Here is a 19,607-nt window from a genome sequence, read left to right as displayed (position 1 = left end):
TTTTTTATCTACAGATTTTAAATTTGTTATAAAGGGTATTCATACATATGGAAATATATCTAGCATAATCTATCTATTATATCTACAAAAGTGAAAATGTGTGTGTCTGTGAGAGAGAGAGCAATTCTCAACCTATATACTCAACAAATTTTTTATCTACAGATTAGATAATTTGTATATAGGGTATTCAGACATATGGAAATATATCTAGCATAATCTATCTATTATATCTATAAAAGTGAGAATGTTTGCGTGTGTGTGTGTGTGAGGTAGCAAGAGAGAGAGAGACAGAGCGAGAGAACAATTCTCAACCTATATATTCAACAAATTTTTTATCTACAGATTTGAAAATTGGTATATAAGGTATTCAGACATATGGAAATATATCTAGCATAATCTATCTATTATGTCTATAAAAGTGAGAATATGTCTGTGTGTGAGAGAGAGAGAGAGAGTAAGAACAATTCTCACCCTTTATATTCAACAAATTTTTATCTACAGATTAGAAAATTTTTATATAGTGTATTCAGACATATGGAAATATATCTAGCATAATCTATCTATTATATCTATAAAAGTGAGCATGTGTGAGAGGAGAGAGAGAGAGAGAGAACAATTCTCAACCTATATACTCAACAAATTTTTTATCTACAGATTTGAAAATTTGTATATAGATTATTCAGACATATGGAAATATATCTAGCATAATTTATCTATTATATCTATAAAAGTGAGAATGTGTGGGTGTGTGAGAGAGAGAATGAGAGAGAACAATTCTCAGCTTATATATGCAACAAATTGTTTATCTACAGATCCGAAATATCACATTTGTATAGAAGTAGAAATCTGGATACCTATTCTGATACCTAATAAAAGAAAGGACACTCTTTGGGGCGGATTTTGATGATAACAAGTCACTACTAAGAAATTATAATAAACATTGAAATAATTTAAGAATTTTATCAAAATAAAATTGCATGGTAATCACCCAATTTCTGCCACAAAATTTTGATTGGCAAAACTCATAAACAGAAAATATATATTTTCTAATTTCATCTTTTTTTTTTACATAATCTGATTTGATGTTTTCCTTAATATTCAAATCACTATATTTTGCTGCTTAATATCAAATACAGCAAATGAGTTATTTTTTATGCATCAAACAATTACATTTTCTCATTCATCCAAACTAATCACTGAACATCAATTTCATATTTTCTTCACTAAAATATTACTGTGCTTGATGTCATCAAGTGGAGCGGATCATTTTTTTTTTCATTTGTTCACACATTTTTCCAATTTATATATATTTTGTCTAAGATTCTTAGCCTATGTCATTGCATACCAAGCTGTTTATTAAAAGTTACGGTTCACTGTAAACACATACGTTATACCAAAATAAAAACGCTTCAGATAATGTCTTGATATTCAATTCAGTTTCTCACATGACATCTTATGAAGTTAGTAGAAATGTTACAGACTTTTGAATCTCGAACACTTTCAATACTGTGCACTGATATTTTCTTTTTTGGAATATAAGCACATTCATGATTTTTTTTTACAAACGTCAACAAATTTCACAATGTGTAGCAATGTACTGAAACAATTATAAAAATATTTGTTTTTATTTTGGATGATGCAGGGCATCCGAAGAGAGATTTTTCTAACAAAATGAAAGTATAATTTTTAGCAATAGGTATCTAGGAAAAGGCCACTACATACGTTATAAATTCCAAATTTCCACAACCTGGCAAATACTGGTACACGCTAGCAAATTTAGATTTGCAATTACAGAATATGATTCTAATTTTTTCCTTTGCTCTTTATTCTAACACTACACTAAGTTTACTGTTTTATTTCGCTGCAGTTGATATTGTGTAGAACAATAAGAAAATCATAGTGAACAATGCATTCAACAAAATTTCACACACATTTCTAGATACATATATCTAATAAGTTCAAAAGAAAGGACACACTTAGGGAGGTATTTTGGTGGTCAAGTCACTAAATAGAGATTAGCTGGTTTCCCGGCATAGCCCAGGATGTAATAAACATTGACTGAAATACATGTTCTAGCTGGTTTCTAGGCGTTGCCAGGGATGTAATATAGACACATTATGTTGTATATTACCTGTTCTCTTCTCCCTAAGGTAAAACAATTTCATATACATGCTGTAAATTACCTATGCTAGGGATAAAACATGAACAATACCAGTCCGGGGGTAGATAAAACAAATAATACATAGAGATGAAAGATTCCTCTCCCCTAAGAATAAAACATATGTTCAATATCTGCTTTTGTTTTTTCATTGTTTATACGGTCCCGAGCAACGCCGGGTAGCCCTGCTAGTCTATATATATAAAAGGCAAAAATCGGTGTGTATGTATGTATGTATGTATGTATGTTTGTTTGTAACGCTAAAACTTTTGAAAGACGGAACCAGAGTTGACAAATTTGGTATCATATTGCACCTTGATCACCCGGATGACAAATATCGAAATTTCACGTCAAACGGACCAGTAGAAAGGGGTCAACTGATCGTTTTTCTCCTAGGGGGGCCCCCCAAAAAACCTGTCATTTTAACGTTATTCAATACGTGTCACGTGACGTGACGTCAGCTCAAACTTTTGACAGACACAACCAAAGTTGACAAATTATGTATCATATTGAACCTTGATCACCCGCATGACAAATATCGAAATTCCACACCAAACGGACCATTAAAAGGGGGTGAACTGATCATTTCTCTCCTAGGGGGGCCCCCAAAAAAACCTGTCATTTTAATGTTAATATTACATAATCCAAAAACGCTTAGTCATGTCACGTGACGTGACGTCAACATCCAGTAATGGCGAACAAATGTAAACAAACACTTTGTTTTCCCGATACTTTTGTAATTTCTCTTCTGCTTTGTTCTAGAGATTATTAAACTCCATGACAATGTCTCCAACGTATTTAACTGGTTAAAAATAGTATTTATACAAGAGTTTTAACGAAAAATATCAGGAAAAAATGTACAGGAATAAAAAAAAATTCAGCTTTCAAAATATTCGTCGATAAAAAAACCGATCTTTATATTTACGCTAGCCATTTTGTATATTACCACGTGACCTGCTATCTCTTAAACTGGAGGGGGGGGATCCACTTGAATCCAACAAAACCAGTAATTTTTTTTTTCTATTATATATACATCATTTTCTATAAAATTAAGTGTAGACTTTATAATTATAACAAAAAATGTTATTCATACTAAAAAAAAAAAACGCTTAGTCATGTCACGTGACGTGACGTCAACATCCACTAATGGCGAACAATTGTACCTATTTACTATGCCTCCCCACGGGACAGAGTTAGACACCAGGGTCGTTTTTTAACGTGGAGAAAAGGTACAAAAATAAAAATTGTCTCAGTCGTGGAGGATTTCTCCTCCACCGAAAGAGAACAAGAAATAGAAGTGCAGCATCTGAAGAACAGATACTACACTTTGATCTTGACCAAAAGGCCAAGAATGCGAACAATTGTAAATAACAACTTTTTTCACAAAACCAACACCGTCTTTCTTTTTTTTCTCTCTCTCACCCACTTACTCTTCCCTCTCTCTCACCCTCTTTCTCTTGACGTCACACCACTGTTAAACTGTGGGGGGGGAACACATTCCCAGGCATTATCTCCTATAGATGCACATTTTATTAGAAATTCAGCTTTCAAAATATTAGACGATAATAAAAATATAAAACCAACACCCTCTTTCTCTTTTCTCTCTCTCTCACCAACTTACTCTTCTCTCTCTCTCACCCTCTTTCTCTTGACCTCCTACTACTGTTAAACTGTGTGTGTGTGTGGGGGGGGGAAGAGGCAGCTTGAAAACCAACAAAAACAGTGCACAGTTTCCCAAGCATTTGGGGTGGGAAGGGGGGGAAGAAGCCGAGCGCACAGTTTCGTGTGAGAGAGAGAGAACAATTCTCAACCTATATACTCAACAAATTTTTTATCTACAGATTTGAAAGTTTGTATATAGGGTATTCAGACATATGGAAATATATCTAGCATAATCTATCTATTATATCTATAAAAGTGAAAATGTGTGTGTGTGTGAGGTAGCCAGAGAGAGAGAGAGAGAGAGAGAGAGAGAGAGACAACAATTCTCAACCTATATATTCAATACATTTTTTATCTACAGATTTGAAAATTTGTATATAGGGTATTCAGACATATGGAAATATATCTAGCATAATCTATCTATTATATCTATAAAAGTGAAAATGTGTGTGTGTGTGTGTGTGTGTGCGTAAGAGAGAGAGAGAACAATTCTCAACCTATATACTCAACGTATTTTTATCTACGGATTTTAAACTTTGTATATAGGGTATTCAGACATATAGAAATATATCTAGCATAATCTATACATTATATCTATAAAAGTGAGAATGTGAGTGTGTGAGAGAGAGAGAACAATTCTCAACCTATATATTCAACAAATTTTTTACCTACAGATTTGAAAATTTGTATATTGGGTATTCAGACATATGGAAATATATCTAGCATAATCGATCTATTATATCTATAAAAGTCAGAATGTTTGCGTGTGGTTGTGTGTGTAAGGTTGCGAGAGAGAGAGAGAGAACAATTCTCAACCTATCTATTCAATAAATTTGTTATCTACAGATTTGACCATTTGTATATAGGGTATTCAGACATATGGAAATATATCCAGCATAATCTATCTATTATATCCATAAAAGTGAGAATGTGTGCGTGAGAGAGAGAGAGAGAGAGAGAGAGTAAGTACAATTCTCACCCTATATATTCAACAAATTTTTTATCTACCGATTAGAAAATTTGTATATAGGGTATTCAGACATATGGAAATATATCTAGCATAATCTATCTATTATATCTAGAAAAGTGAGAATGTGTGTGAAAGAGAGAGAGAGAAGAGAGAGAGAGAGAACAATTCTCAACCTATATATTCAACTAATTTTTATGTACAGATCTGAAAATTTGTATACAGGGTATTCAGACATATGGAAATATATCTAGCATAATCTATTATATCTATAAAAGGTAGAATGTGTGTGTGTGTGAGTGAGTGAGTGAGTGAGTGAGAGAGAGAGAGAGAGAACAATTCTCAACCTATATACTCAACAAATTTTGTATCTACAGATTTGATAATTTGTATATAGGGTATTCAGACATAAGGAAATATATCTAGCATAATCTATCTATTATATCTATAAAAGTGAGAATGTGTGTGAAAGAGAGAGAGAGAGAACAATTCTCAACCTATATATTCAACAAATTCTATCTTTACAGATTTGAAAATTTGTATATAGGGTATTCAGACATTTGGAAATATATCTAGCATAATCTATTATATCTATAAAAGTGAGAATGTGTGTGTGAGAGAGAGAGAAAGAACAATTCTCAACCTATATACTCAACAAATTTTTTATCTACAGATTTAAAAATTTGTATATAGGGTATTCAGACATATAAAAATATATCTAGCATAACCTATCTATTATATCTATAAAATGACCATGTGTGTGTGTGTGAGAGAGAGAGAGAGTCAGAGAGAGAGAGAGAACAATTTTCAGCTTGTGTGTGTGTGAGAAAGAGAGAGAGAGAGAAAGAGAGGAAGGAAAATTCTCACCCTATATATTCAACAAATTTTTTATCTACATATTAGAAAATTTGGATATAGGGTATTCAGACGTATGGAAATATATCTAGCATAATCTATCTATTATATCTATAAAAGTGAGAATGTGTGTGTGAGAGAGAGAGAAAGAGAGAGAGAGAGAACAATTCTCAACCTATATATTCAACTAATTTTTTATCTACAGATTTGAAAATGTGTATATTGGGTATTCAGACATATGTAAATATATCTGGCATAATCTATGTATTATATCTATAAAAGTGTGAATGTGAGTGATGGAAAGAGCAAAAAATTCTCAACCTATATAGCCTATAAAAGTGAGAATATGTGTGAGAGAGAGAGAGAGAGAGAGAACAATTCTCAACCTATATATTCCACACATTTTTGGGCACAGATTTGGAAATTTGTATATAGGGTAGGCAGACATATAGAAATATATCTAGCATAATCTATCTATTATATCTATAAAAGTGAGAACTTGTGTGTGTGTGTGTGAGAGAGAGAGAGAACAATTCTTAACCTACATACTCAACAAATTTTTTACCTACAGTTTAGAAAATTTGTATATAGGGTATTCAGACATATGGAAATATATCTAGCATAATCTATCTATTATAACTACAAAAGTTAGAATGTGTGTGTGAGAGAGAGAGAGAGAACAATTCTAAACCTATATATTCAACAAATTTTTTATCTACAGATTTGAAACTTTGTATATAGGGTATTCAGACATATGGAAATATATCTAGCATAATCTATCTATTTTATCTATAAAAGTGAGAATGCGTGTGTGTGAGATAGCGAGAGAGAGAGAGAGAAAAAGAGAGAGATAAAAATTCTCAACCTATACATTCAACAAATTTTTTATCCACAGATTTGAACATTTGTATATAGGGTGTTCAGACATATAGAAATATATCTAGCATAATCTATCTATTATATGTATAAAAGTGAGAATGTGTGTGTGTGTGAGAGAGAGGACAATTGTCAACCTATGTATACAACAAATTTTTTATCTACAGATTTCAAAATTTGTATATTGGGCATTCAGACATATTTCAATATATCTGGCATAATTTGTCTATTATATCTATAAAAGTGAGAATGTGTGTGTGTGTGTGAGAGAGAGAGAGAGAGAGAGAGAGAGAGAGAACAATTCTCAACCCATATACTCAACAAATTCTTTATCTACAGATTTTAAAATTTGTATATAGAGTATTCATACAAATAGAAATATATCTAGGATAATCTTTCTATTATATCTATAAAAGTGAGAATGTGTGTGTGTGTGAGCGAGAGAGAGAGAGAGAGAGAGAGAGAGAACAGTTCTCAACCTATACATTCAACAAATTTTTATATATAGGGTATTCAGAAATATCGAAATATATCTAGCATAATCTATTATATCTTTAAAAGTTAGAATGTGTGTGTGAGAGATAGAGAGAACAATTCTCAACCTATGCACTCTACAAATTTTTTATCTACAAATTAGAAAATTTGTATATAGGGTATTCACACATATGGAAATATATCTAGCATAATCTATCTATTATATCTATAAAAGTTAGAATGTGTGTGTGAGGTAGCCAGAGAGAGAGAGAGAGAGAGTAAGAACAATTTTCAACCTATATATTCAACAAATATTTGATCTACAGATTAGAAAATTTGTATATAGGGTATTCAGACATATGGAAATATATCTAGCATAATCTATCTATTATATCTCTAAAATTGAGAATGTGTGTGAGAGAGAGAGAGAGAACAATTTTCAACCTATATACTCAACAAATTTTTTTATCTACAGATTTGAAAATTTGTATATAGGGTATTCAGACATATGGAAATATATCTAGAGTAATCTATCTATTATATCTATAAAAGTGAGAATGCGTGTGTGTGTGAGAGAGAGCGACACAGAACAATTCTCAACCTATATATTCAACAAATTTTTTATGTACAGATCTGAAATATCACATTTGTATAGAAGTAGAAATCTTGATACCTACTCTGATACCTAATAAAAGAAAGGACACTCTTTAGGGCGGATTTTGATTATAACAAGTCACTAATTAGAAATTATAATAAACATTCTAATAATTTAAGAATTTTACCAAAATAAAATTGCATGGTAATCACCCAATTTCTGCCACAAAATTTTGATTGGCAGAACTCATAAACATAAAATATATATTTTCTAATTTCATCTTTTTTTTTTCTTTTTACATAATCTGGTTTGATGTTTTCCCAAATATTCAAATCACTATATTTTGCTGCTTAATATCAAATACAGCAACTGAGTTATTTTTATGCATCAAACAATTACATTTTCTCATTCATCCAAACTAATCACTGAACATCAATTTCATATTTTCTTCACTAAAATATTACTGTGCTTGATGTCATCAAGTGGAGCGGATCATTTTTTTTACATTTGTTCACACATTTTTCCAATTTATATATATTTTAAAGATTCTTAGCCTATGTCATTGCATACCAATCTGTTTATTAAAAGTTAAGGTTCACTGTAAACACATATGTTACACCAAAATAAAAACGCTTCAGATAATGTCTTGATATTCAATTCAGTTTCTCACATGACATCTTATGAAGTTAGTAGAAATGTTACAGACTTTTGAATCTCAAACACTTTCAATACTGTGCACTGATATTTTCTTTTTTGCAATATAAGCACATTCATGATTTTTTTTACAAACGTTAAAAACTTTCACATTGTGTAGCAATATACTGAAACAATTATAAAAATATTTGTTTTTATTTTGAATGATGCAGGGCATCTGAAGAGAGATTTTTCTAACAAAATGAAAGTATAATTTTTAGCAATAGGTATCTAGGAAAAGGCCACTACATATGTTATAAGTTCCAAATTTCCACAACCTGGCAAATACTGGTACATGCTAGCAAATTTAGATTTGCAATTACAAAATATGATTCTAATTTTTTCCTTTGCTCTTTATTCTAACACTACACTAAGTTTACTGTGTTATTTCGCTACAGTTGATATTGTGTAGAACAATAAGAAAATCATAGTGAACAATGCATTCAACAAATTTCACACACATTTCTAGATACCTATATCTAATAAGTTCAAAAGAAAGGACACACTTAGGGAGGTATTTTGGTGGTCAAGTCACTAAAAAGAGATTAGCTGGTTTCCCGGCATAGCCCAGGATATAATAAAGATTGACTGAAATACATGTTCTAGCTGGTTTCTAGGCGTTGCCAGGGATGTAATATAGACACATTATGTTGTATATTACCTGTTCTCTTCTCCCTAAGGTAAAACAATTTCATATACATGCTGTAAATTACCTATGCTAGGGATAAAACATGAACAATATCAGTCCTAGGGTAGATAAAACAAATAATACATAGAGATGAAAGATTCCTCTCCCCTAAGAATCAAACATATGTTCAATATCTGCTTTTGTTTTTTCATTGTTTATACGGTCCCGAGCAACGCCGGGTAGCCCTGCTAGTATTATTATATAAAACTCACCTGTCTGTTTAAATGTACATATGTATGTATGTATGTATGTATGTATGTATGTATGTATGTATGCCTAAAACTTTTGACAGTGGCAACGGATTTTCACGAGATTGGTACCGTTTTAAAGCTCGACCCTTCTGGCAACAAATATCGAAAAATTGGCTAGAAACATTAATTCCTTCACCCTCAACTGGGCACTTTTCTACAGGGAGGGATCTCTTTTTTCGTTGATATTTTCGAAAGTCATCCTCTCTTGTCGATTGACTAGGCTTAATTTAAACATTTGTTACTTCCGGTTTGACAATGGGCACAACAGCAAAGACGTCACATTTTTTTTTCACATTCTTTTCCTCCTTCATGGTACAGGTTCGACCCTGCCTGCCTACTACCACTTTTTTTTTTATCCTGTCACACACCTCCAAACACCCGGGCACCCGGGCTAGTTATTACATAAAAGGAACTTTGTGTGTGTGAGTTCGTTCCCTATGAACTCGAAAACAGCTGAGCCAATTTTTATGAAATTTCACTTGAAGAAACTTTATTTACTTTGCAGTGTTCTTAGATAGGCTTTGTATCAGAATGCCTTCGATAAGTATCGGTAATCGAAATAATCCGATGAAAGAAAAAACAGGCTATTTAGACCAAAGTTAATGCCTTATACACTCTGAACATTTTGTATTTGAATGAGAAAAAAAAAAAAAAAATATTCAATTGTCACAATATATGTTGAATTTTTAACCACAAGTGAATAGAGTTAAGGTAAAAAAAATTTCCTTTAGTCCAAGTGAAAAAAAAAAAATAGTAGAAAAATTTGGCATTTATGCATTACACGGATGACGCCATTCTTGGGGTGCATTTTACTAAACTGTCGCCAGGTGGCAGTTTTCAACCTGATTCAAAAGTGACAATAAGTCGGCCAAGTTCATTTCATTCCATTCAAATTGTTTATTAATTTAAAGATTAAAACTATAAAATCCTAGCAGTTCAGCCCGGCTTTGCTCGGGCCCCATGTACTGTTCATAACTTTATGTTCATATATATATATATTAAAAAGTTTGACTCCTGTTCAGGTAACCTACATCTAAAATTTCAAGTGTTTAGACTCCAAATTTGCAGAGGAGTTTGGTAGAGTCTCCAAATGTCAATTCTTTCAACTTTAAGTTCATGGCGGGCAAAATTTCGCCTTAAAACTGATTTAAAAAATTTGCATGTCTGAGTAGTCATTATGTTAAATTTCAAATGTTTGGACCCAAAATTGGCTGAATAGTTTGCTAGAGGCCGCAAAAGTCAAATCTTTTGAACTTTGACCTCTTGGCAGACAAGTTTTCTACCAAAAACTTGCCCTGTGTCTGAATACACTTTATGTAAAATTTCAAATGTTTAGACCAAAAATTGGCTGAGTAATTTGGTAGAGACCGCAGAGGTCAAATTTTTAAAAACTTTAACCCCAATTTTGACCCCTCAACATTTATTATTTTGGGCTCAAATCCAATTAAAAAGTTTGATCCATGTCCAAGTAACATACATCTAAAATTTCAAGTGTTTAGTCCCAAAATTGACAGAGGAGTTTGGTAGAGTTTTCAAAGGTCAAATTGTTGAACGTTGACTCATTGACAGCCAAATTTCTGGCTGAAAAACCAATTAAAAAGATTTTACCAAATCTCAATGCCTGTTATGTCAAATCTCGAGTCTGTCGAGTGAAAATTGACAGAGTAGTTTGGTAGGGAAATGTACATACACAGAGACAATTTCACTTATATATATATATATATATATATATATATATATATATATATATATATATATATATATATATATTTGTTAACCCTTCAACAGCACCGTCCGTGTAATGCAGTAGTTCCAAAAAATTTTAAATGAATGCAGTCAAATTTTGATTTCCTTCAGCCTTTGTGATGAATCCTTTTCATAAAGATTTAAGATATTTTGTACATCAGGAAATTTTTTTTTTTTTTTTTTTCGAAATGGTCAAAAGCAATTTTCTGATAATAAATTGCTGTTGGATAAAATTTTGGATGTTTAATGAATAGTTATTATATTACATTATTAGCTCTAGTCATATGATACACTATTGAGCTACTACGTAAACTTTTGTGTCAACTTAAAGAAATTTATGTAAGTGTATTTTTGTGTGCTTGAAAGTGTTTAGTAGTACATCAGTAGGTGTATCAGAAAGTGGCCATTAAAAATGATGATAAGAACTTTAATAATTCAACTTACTATTTTTCCAAGCTTATAACTACTTGAAAAATGTAATTCAAACCCTAATTTTTCAGCAAAGACCAAATTTAAAAAAAAAATAACAGGTTTAATAGCAAATTATGTAATATTTGTTTTTTAAAGGGGTTTTCTTTAAAAAAAAAGTATATAAAGAAAATCAACATATTTTGACTTGCTTATAAATATATGTATATATATAAATGCCAAAAAATCACTTACTTAAAAAAATATACTATTAAATGGGTAGTTCCATTCTTCATTGTTAAGAATTTATCCATATTTATATTTTAATTCCATGTATTTTTTAAATAAAAGGAATTTTTAAAGCGAGGGTCATAGAAAATTGCATTTTCGCAATGTGTTTTGCGCGAAGCTGTAAAGAGCTGCTGCTGCTAAAATGAAATTAATGAAATATGAATTCATCCAAGGGACATAAATAATGTCTCTTTTTTTATAGCGTGTGTTTACCAAAATTAGTATTTTTCATCCTCCGTAGTTAAAAAGGAAACGCACATTCACTTATAAGTTTTTCCCCTAGAATAAAAAATCTGCTTCATCGATTTTTTCTTTTTTTTTTTTTTTTTTAAATTCTTTTAATGAATACACAAGTTTTTGATTGATATATTTTAATATTTCTTTATCGGCTAAATTTTTTTTTTTAAATATCTAAAAAAGGAAAACATTCAGTGAAATAGAAAAATTTTCCGTCAGCGTCTGGTATTTACTTGACAATGTAAGCATAACATGAGCTTTCATTTAAAAAAAAAAAAAAATAAATCAACATGTTTTAAAAAAAAAAAAAGGTTTTACACTTTGGACTTTACAGGTAAATTTCCAAAAAAATATTCTTTTTTTGTTTTAAATTAGAATATTTTCTTTATTGATCTTTTATCTTGAATTCGTGATATATAAAACTTTGGCACATAAATTAATTATTAAAATTTTAATAGACATTTCAAAATGGGGGGGGGGGTGAATTTGAAAAAAAAACGTTTCTCTAAAATATTATAGTTGGTTTATTGGAAAGAGCATATAATTTCACATTAACCCTGAAAATATCGTAAAAATTGAACCAATAGAAAAATTTTGATAGATTTATAAAGTTTAAAAATTGAAAAAATTTAACTTGTAAAATTCTATTGATTTTATTACGTAAAAAAATGGCTGCATAAAGGCACGCCGGCATTTTGTAAACAGTGTTTTTTAAAAAATAAAAAAAATAATATTTCTATTATTTTTTAAACAACTTTAATAGTTTATTTTAGAAGTATATTCCATACAGGAAATAAACAACCCACTTTAAAAAGAGAAATTACGAGTTTTTTATATTTTATTCGCAGTTTTCTGTTAGGGGTGTCAAAAATTCCTCCAAATTTCTGATACACCTAGTACATCAGAAATATAATTCAAGGTTTCAAAAGAAGCTGAAGAAAATAGAATACTTGAAGATCAAAGGGCTATCGACAATGTTGAGTAAACTGACAATTCCCTAAGAGGCACAAAAAAATGAAAGCGAAATTGCTACAGATGCCAAAATATTATTAAAACTATTGAGTTTCATTCCACCATCACCACCACCATCATCAAAACAACGATGATGACAACAACAATAACAAGCACACATATTCTAAAAATATTACTTATAGACTGTTAAGACTAAAAACAATTCCTGAAAGATAAATCCTTTCATAACCCATTCTTAACTATTTCTTTCCCTGGAAAATTTCACCGTTGTGTTAAAACAAAAAAGAAATTTTTATCTTTGTAAAAAAAAAAAAAAAAAAAAAAAAATATGAAGAAATATTTTAAATTTATTCGAAGTCTATTATTTTATTTATTTATTTTTTAATTTTGATGTAAACTGATTTATATTTTTAAATGATTGTCTAAAAATGTTTCAAATCATCTGTCATCCTCTGGGCCAGACTAAAGAAATTGTAGCAAAGTACATGATAATGTCTTACCAATAACATGGTGAAATAATAACAAATGAAAATTGGTGAGTCAGAAGTAAAGTTTGATTTGTTAGATTCAATGTTATTTAGTGTTAAAAATTTACACACAGCACCTTTCTTCACCCACCCACCCACCCACTTCCGGGTTCATGTAAAAAGAAGGAAGTGACCTTTGGGGCAAAACATTCTTCATGCCTTTTTTATTTTGTGACCAGATGCAGTAAAAATAAAAAATATATAAAAATGTTTTGGTATTAATAGCTACTTTTAGCAAGCAACGCATAAATCCTGTGTAAACCGGTTTGGTGGTTTTTTTTTTTTGTTTTTTTTTACCGTACTTTATGAATTGTTTTCGTTATGAAAGATGGACTACTCCATAGCCACTAACAGTTCAGCTACACAAGACGTGTCGTTTTGCAAAACATCTATGCGTGAAGAAATTTTCATATTAGATACGACTTTTAAAATCTGACAAATATAACTTTTACAGTTCTGGGTTATTGTGCACTCATTGCGACCCTTGTCAAAATTCACACTGGCTAATTTAATCACTACTGACTTAAGGTCCATTAATATGTAACAAATTTATTTTTTTTTTACTTACTTTTTTTTTATTACATTTTCATCCCAAACAAGGCACAGTACCACTTTGATATAGGAGGCTACTATCAGGGACATAAGTTGTAGGGATACTATATAGGGAGTTGAGCAGCAAGATGTCTGTTTACATTAGTGACTTCTGCATGTCAGTTAAGTTGGGGAAGCAGGAACTCGAAAGAGAATTTCAAAATCTAGCAGTTCTGGGGAAGAAACTATTAGAGTAGAAGGCTTTCTGACATCTGTGTAGGGGTGGGACTTTGCTGCTTGTCGGGTTTATTGGGGGTATTTACGTCGAGGGGGTACAAGGGCTTGTAGTTCGTTAGAGCATTATTAAAGTTTTTATTATTATTTCTAACGTAAGCAGATTTTTATTTTTAGGTGATTATCTAAAAAAGGTTTCATTATTATCAGTCATCTTTTGGGACTGATTAAGTAATTGTAGCTAATACGGAGTGGAACGATAAAATTGTCACCCTAAAGAAAACAACATTACAGCTTTACTTCCAAACTCTTATTGAAAAACTCAATTCAGGTAACTTGATTATGTGTGTAGAGCTGACATATATTTAATGTAGCCGTCTTCAGCCACAATCATCACCTCGATACGGATCTGGAACAAGCGCCTGTGGGAGCTCGGTGAATGGTGGTGATCAGGCTGACATATGACCAAACGAAGTAGTCCAGTAGGTTCGGGTTGGGGGAGGAGGGAAGGCAGTGAGAGAAGGGTACAAAGTCGTAGCAGTCCTTTTGAAGCCAAGCCTGGGTCTTTTTGGACTTGTGGGCTGACGCTGAGTGCTGCTGCCACATCTAGGGTCTGTCAGTGGCCACCTGATTGCACCAGGGAATCAGCATACTCTTCAGCTCATCCAGGTACACTTTGATGTTGACTTTCAAACCAAATTTGATGTAAGGTAGCATGATGTGGTTCTCAAAGACCATAACTGTGGCCAGAAACTTTGTTTTCATCACTCTGGACACATTCCTGTTATTCGTGACCATCCAGCGATGCATTTTGTGGGTGCTGGTAATGGTTCTGTTGTCATAACTTAGATTAGTAGAGAGCATAAACTGTACAGAGCACATCTCTGATCTTGGTCGTTGAACATTGTGTCACTTTCAGACATGATAGAAGGCCCCTATTGCTCATGGGAATTGGTACACATCTGGCCAACTAGTAGATTGTCTGCCACAGAAAAAGAGAACCGGTTTTCATGAAACGGGAATGGAATGATGTCTTTGCTAGGGCGATAAGTTTAACAATACACCTTGTACATTATCATTTTACTAACAACATGGTAAAATAATAACAAATGAAAATTGGTGATTCAGAAAGAATATTTGATTTGTCAAATTCAATGCTATTTAGATACGACTTTTAGAATTCGACAAGATAATTTTATTAAATTTAACTTTTTATTATTGCTAAATAAAAGTCTAGTTTAATGTTCAACAGAATGAAACGTGCAACATGGTCTTAAACAAATGATCAAAAAATGATTCAACATATTTGTTTCATATAAAACTAGCCTGAGTGCCCTGCATTGCCCAGGTTTTTGGAGGTGTGTGTTGAGCAAATTAAAAAAAAATGTGGTAGGCAGGCTCGAACCCATCCCGCGAAGGAGGAGAAGATGTGAAAAAAAAAAACAAAAAAAAAACGTGATGTCTTTGTTGTTGCGTCCATCGCCAAACCGAAAGTGGTGAAGGTTTAAATCTAGTCAATCGCAAAAAGAGGATGACTTTCGAAAATATCAGCGAAAAAAGCGACCTCTCCCTCAAGAAAAATGGCCAGTTGAGGGTAAAGAAATTAATGTTTTTAGCCAATTTTTTGATATTTGTGGTCTGACGAGTCGACCTTCAAAATGATACTGATCTTGTAAAAATCCGTCACCTCTGTTAAAAGTTTGAGGCGTACATACGTACATGCATGTAAACAAACAGGCGAGATTTATATTATAGAAAATGATGTAATAAAAACAACATACGATCTTAGTTTTGCACAATTAAATATTTTACTGTTCCAAATTCCCTACCCTTACTTTACTCTCTCTTTTTCTTTTGCTTGTTGTTTTTTTTGCTTGTTTTTTTTTTGTTTTTCTTTTTTTTTTTTTTTTTTTACTTGTGTTTTCCAGTTTGTTTCATCTCTTCTTTCGCTTTCTCTTGACTAGATTGCTATCTGGTTATTGCACTAGGTTCATTTTAGTTTTCATCCTTTTTCTTTCTTTGTCCATTTTTGTTTGTATTTCTCTCTCTCTCTCTCTCTCTCCTTCTCCATCTCTATTCCTTTTTCTTCCTGTCTCTCTCTTCCATTCCATTCTTTTCCTTTCGTTCCCTTCTCTTCCTTTCCCTTCCCTCCTTTTCTTCTCTCTTCTTCCTCCTCTTTCTTCCTTTCTTTTTCTCTTTCTCCCCTCTCGCTTTCTTTCCTCATCCTCTCTCTCTCTCTCTCTCTCTCCATTTCTCCCTCCTCATTCTGTTTTTATTCCCCTCCCCCTCTTTCCTTCTCCCTCTCACTTCATCCCCTCTTTCTTTGTTTTCTAATTGGTTTTGAGAGTCTACTACATGCAAGTTATGGAACCATTTGCCAGTGATGTTGTTATAAGACTTACTATTTTTGAAAAAAAAAAAAAAAAAAAAAAAAGAATCATGTATCGTTATTTTAATACCAGTATTGTATCATCCCAGACAACAATGGATTCTTTAGTCTCTCATTAATATTTATTAGACTGAAATCACTACAATACAAAGTTGTAATAGTATAAAACCCTGTAAAGATTGAATTTAGTACAGACATTACAGAGTCTCCAATGTTTATTTAATTGTGATTTCATCATTGTTAAATTACTTAAGATATTCAAAGCCTGATTTCCGTGAAGGGTGAGAGAATCATTCGTTTGTTTAAACAGCAATTGGTAGTGATGCCTCAATTTAGAAGCTTTGGAAAATGTGGAATCACCCCTTTATTACCATTACTCTAAGGCCCATTTCAACTTGCATAATCGCGTTGACACACCGGTTCTCATCAGATCACCGAAGTAAAGCAACGTTGAGCCTGGTTAGTACCAGATGGGTGACCATTTGGAAATTCTAGGCACTGTATGTACTCTCTGCTCATCTCAGCATTTGTTTCCAGTCGTCCTGTACATACACTTCACATGCCACTGGTATTTAACAATGTCGACTCAGGAGAAGTGTGGCTGGAAATTGTGCACTTCCTGCCACAAAAAATTCATGCGCAGACACCCGTTCATGGGTATCCATAGTTTGTCAAAGACTGAAGTAACCTGAAAATGGTAGTACCTGCCAAGATCCCTAAATCGAATCTATCTTGGGGTTGATATGAAACTGTCTCCAGTGTTGAGACTTCAATTTGAAAGCTTTATAGGGAGGGACGGGGAGCACCTACTAGTTCCTATTACTCCAGTGTCCACTTTGACCTGAAGGCATAATACTTTGATGATCCCATATGTGGGTTCAGCTATTTTTTTATTTTATGGAAATAAGTTCAGACAAGGCATGAAACCACTTGATACAAAGAGCTAACAAGAACGAAAGATTATTATCACAAAGATATGTTATGCCTATTGACCTTAGTCTTGTTAGGTTTTCCAAGATTTTTTTTGTTTCAGTTTTCTAAAGTTGACAGATTTTCTATTGACTTTAGTTCTTACTTCTGTTTAGTTCAGCTATCACTGTGGATCAGCTGAGCCAGCTCTATCCGTTGAGTTAACTGCACCTAAAATTGAGGCCAACCATGACTGACAATTTGATGCTGCTGCAGCTATGAGCGTGAACCATTCGTGGTTTCAGCGACATAGATTGTAGAGGTGAGAGCCCAAAATCCGTTTGGCATCTTTTTTCACTGCCTCGATCCAGGTCTTTAGCTATCCACAGCAACGTTTCTTCCAGCCATACAGTTGAGCAGTGTCAATGACTTCATGGATGAAATCACCTGGTTGTGGGAGAAGGGTATGGCTAAACCATCGGGGGCGCCTAGTGAGGATAAATTGGGAGAGTGAGGATGTTTTGCAGTGTGTGCGAACCACAGCGTTGGAAAAGATCCTCACGTAAGTGCAGCCGAATTTCAAGAATTTATTCAATCCACTTTTAAAATTGTTGCCTGCTGTCTTGCAATCTGATTTGCTAAACGCTTCACCATTTTCTGACTGTTTACATAAATAGCTAGAAGATGCCAATGAAAAGTGGGGTTTAGCATGGATCATAAACTGTACCCATACTGATTGTTTTTTTTTATGATAAGAAATTAAAAAATAAGTTAAGCAATGCGTTTTTAGATATTTGATTTGGTGTCTCCCTGACTAACTCAAAAGGAGCTACCACCCCACCCTTGATTAGAAATGACATTATCTGTCCTTTGATGTAGAAAGCAAATACTTCTTAAGAGGTTTTAATTCTAACCCAGCAGTTGTTGGCTTGTCAATGTGATGAGATTGACCTCTGCTCCAGCATAATTCCAAGGTTATAAATCCACCAGAAAAAATCCTTTAAAATCTTCTGCTCAAGAGGGGAAATAACAAGGTATGAAAACGAAATACCGCCCCCCCCAGCCTTTCTTTGTAACCTTCTCTGTTTGAACATTTACTTCTACAATACATCTTTTCAAGCGGTCATATTTTTTTGGAGATCGCCTACATCCTCAACTGTCACGAAAATCTAAAATAACGGTGAAAAAGAAATAGATTTAGAAAAAAAATCCACAAGGTTCCAGAACTTTCAAGAAAGATCGAGAGGATACTAGAATATTTTAATGCTGGGTGGCACTCTCTATAATGCTAACCCAGCAGTTGTTAAGACTTTAATGCTCTCTATAATGCTAACACAGCAGTTGTTAATATTTTAATGCTTTCTATAATGCTAACCAAGCAGTTGTTAATACTTTAATGCTTTCTATAATGCTAACCAAGCAGTTGTTAATATTTTAATGCTTTTTATAATGCTAACCAAGCAGTTGTTAATATTTTAATGCTTTTTATAATGCTAACCAAGCAGTTGTTAATACTTTAATGCTTTCTATAATGCTAACCAAGCAGTTGTTAATACTTTAATGCTTTCTATAATGCTAACCAAGCAGTTGTTAATATTTTAATGCTTTCTATAATGCTTACCCAGCAGTTGTTAATATTTTAATGCTTTCTATAATGCTAACCCAGCAGTTGTTAATATTTTAATGCTTTCTATAATGCTAACCCAGCAGTTGTTAATATTTTAATGCTTTCTATAATGCTAACCCAGCAGTTGTTAATATTTTAATGCTTTCTATAATGCTAACCCAGCAGTTGTTAATACTTTAATGCTTTCTATAATGCTAACCAAGCAGTTGTTAATATTTTAATGCTTTCTATAATGCTAACCCAGCAGTTGTTAAGACTTTAATGCTCTCTATAATGCTAACCAAGCAGTTGTTAATATTTTAATGCTTTCTATAATGCTAACCCAGCAGTTGTTAATATTTTAATGCTTTCTATAATGCTAACCCAGCAGTTGTTAATATTTTAATGCTTTCTATAATGCTAACCCAGCAGTTGTTAATATTTTAATGCTTTCTATAATGCTAACCAAGCAGTTGTTAATATTTTAATGCTTTCTATAATGCTAACCCAGCAGTTGTTAATATTTTAATGCTTTCTA

The 19,607-nt window shown here is 32.4% G+C and overlaps 1 protein-coding gene and 1 pseudogene across 2 annotated transcripts in view; one reads left to right on the top strand and one right to left on the bottom strand.

The window, feature by feature from the left end:
* The window catches only part of LOC145285960 (mitogen-activated protein kinase kinase kinase 2-like), a 578,382-nt gene that overhangs the window by 412,345 nt on the left and 146,430 nt on the right, over positions 1–19,607 (top strand). The gene's annotated exons all lie outside the window — the stretch shown is intronic.
* On the bottom strand, positions 3,383–3,516 carry LOC145286718 (U2 spliceosomal RNA; annotated as a pseudogene).

Source organism: Euprymna scolopes, chromosome 10, assembly GCF_053919585.1.
Source record: "Euprymna scolopes isolate OS-2025 chromosome 10, ASM5391958v1, whole genome shotgun sequence".
NCBI classification, from domain to species: Eukaryota; Metazoa; Mollusca; class Cephalopoda; order Sepiida; family Sepiolidae; genus Euprymna; species Euprymna scolopes.
Note: the sequence above shows the minus strand (reverse complement) of the source record. Positions and strands in the feature narration are given on the sequence as shown.